This window comes from Dasypus novemcinctus, chromosome 8, assembly GCF_030445035.2.
Source record: "Dasypus novemcinctus isolate mDasNov1 chromosome 8, mDasNov1.1.hap2, whole genome shotgun sequence".
NCBI lineage: Eukaryota > Metazoa > Chordata > Mammalia > Cingulata > Dasypodidae > Dasypus > Dasypus novemcinctus.
The window spans coordinates 45,942,843-45,945,405 of NC_080680.1; the positions used below are offsets into that span (position 1 = coordinate 45,942,843).

At 40.0% G+C, this 2,563-nt stretch overlaps 1 pseudogene; it reads left to right on the top strand.

Annotated features, from left to right (window-relative positions):
• The first annotated feature begins 1,132 nt into the window (after positions 1-1,132).
• LOC101440408 (PEST proteolytic signal-containing nuclear protein-like) lies at positions 1,133-2,095 on the top strand (annotated as a pseudogene).
• Positions 2,096-2,563: the final 468 nt, after the last annotated feature.

Consider the following 2,563-nt stretch of genomic DNA (forward strand, 5'->3'; position numbering starts at 1 on the left):
TGCCTTCTGAAGGTCCTTAAAGGCAAGCAAATTTTGTGAGAAAAAGAATTTCTTCCAAAGATTACCCTGCTTAGTCAACATAAGAAGTGTGCTCTCTTAATATAGCTTTAACCCTTCTCCTTTTGAACTAATAACACCAATCCTCTTTCCTGACCTGATTTTCATTAAAGCTTTCCATGTTAAAGGAAAAATCACTCTGCCTGAGTCACATGAGACAATAGCTTCATACTCAAATAGTTTCTTCCTCATTACCAAGTTTCTTACACGCAAAGAGAAGTGTGGGTGTGGGTGTATGTTGAGTTGTTTCATTTATTCTATCAGATATGTAAAGATACATTTGAAATTTGAAAAAAAAATCATCTTCGCTGAGGATCGGAAAACCAGAAAGAGGTTTGCACCTTTGGAGGCTTTGGGTATAAAACACACTGCCAATACCTGGTGGCTATTATTATTCTCACAAATCTGCATCTTCTCAGGAGGCTGTAAGATGCCCCTGTCTGGGTAGGACCTACCACCCTGACTTAGCTGGGGTCTGTGGCCCCTCCCAGAGAAGGGAGACTGAGAGACTGTGTCAATTACCTCTCAGTACAGCCCTGAACCTTAGATTCTAATGGAGGACACAGGGTTGCAGCTTTCTCATTTTTTATCTGGTCCAGGATTTTAATATGTTCTCTTATTGCTCCCAGATCACCTCCAAATACAACAGCCTTTTAAAATAAAGACAGAAGGGACACACTGTTCATGAAATCTTTCTGTTTCTGCAGGAATCCATCATTTTCTTCTGTCATCACCCAAGATAGCACCTCAAAGCCAACCCGTTCTTTGAATCATCCCTACTTACAGTGATAGGTGGAAACACACAGGGCTACACATAAACATCATTTGCCAGCGTAAAATAACTGGAAAAATCTACTACTAATCACTGTTCTCCCCTAATCAGGTCTTCTGTTGCCTTCCCTGCATATTGGTCTTAATTTGTTTTTTTAAAGTGAACAAGTATCCCTCGATTCAGCAGTCTCTCTCTGGGGAATTTGATAGAAATAAAATCATCTTTGCATAATGGTGTGTGTAAAGGTTACTTAAAGCAGCATTATTTATAGGAACAAAAAGAAAATGAGACTGAGGCGGGAAAATGGCAGCCCCAAAGGCAGGAGAGGAGAGGCCGCAGCGAGCTGGAACCATCCGAGGAGCTGAAGAAGCAGCAGAAAAGCCTGTGAAAACAAAAACTGTTTTTTCCAGTAATGGAGGGGAAAGTTCCAGTCGCAGCACTGAGAAGCGATCAACTGAAGAAGAAGCTGGAGCCCTCCCAACAAAACTTACAAAGATCTCCAAGTTTGGATTTGCCATAGATAGACGACAAAGCAAGCACCAGCCATATCCATCAAACTTGGATCAAGTAAGCCTAAAGAAACTGTTCCAACTCTTGCTCCCAAAACCCTTTCAGTAGCAGCAGTTTTTAAAGAAGATGAAGCTAGTGAGCCAGAGAACATACCCCCTGAAACAAAGATGAGGTTGAAGAATATTGGAAGGGATATACCAGCAATAGTAGGACTGAACTCCTTCAACAAAGGAAAGCATGGATTTTCTGGCAACCAGAGGCTATGGGAGTGAAATATGAAATCTCATCTTGGGGAAGCGGATGTGGCTCAACTGATAGAGCATCTGCCTACCATATAGGAAACCTATATGCCTACCATATAGGAAACCCAAAGCCTCCTAATCCATGTGGAGCTGGTCCATGCGCAGTGCTATCACGCGCAAGGAATGCCATGCCGGCAGGGGAGTCCCCCGCATAGGGGAGCCCCACATGCAAGGAGTGCACCCCTCAAGGAAAGCTATCCTGCACGAAAAAAGCTTAGCCCACCTGGGAGTGGCACCGCACACATGGACAGCTGACACAATAAGATGGCACAACAAAAAGGAGATATAGATTCCCGGTGCTGCTGAGAATGCAAGTTTGCATAGAAGAACACACAGTGAATGGACACAAGAGAGCAAACAACGGGGAATGGGAGGGAAGGGGAGAGAAATAAATAAAAATAAATCTTTAAAAAAAAAACCTTATCTTGGAAATGTCCATGACCAAGACAATTAAATGATGTGTTTTGAGATTGGGGTGTGGGGGTGGTATAAAATTAAAAGGAACAGTTTCCTTTTTAAAAGAATGGTATAAGACTACCTTTGGAGCCACACTTTTTTTTTTAAGATTGAGTGGACACTAATAAATTAGAGTTTGAATTACAGGTAATTTATGTTTTATATACAGATTTCAACCCATTTGCTAATTTTGTAGTTTCATGTGATTAGTTTCCAAAGGTTACAGTTAATAAAGAAATCAGAAATGGTACCTTTTCAAGAATTGCCTATTTTTTTTTACATTTTAAAAAAATTTATTGAAGTATATCACTCATACATAAACTTACATAAACAATAAGTGTACAATAATAGTTGTGAACTTACAAAACAAATATATATAACATCATACAGGCCTCGCATAACTCACCCTTCCACCAATAACTTATATTGTTTTTAAATCTTTTTAACTAATTATTAAAGAGAATTG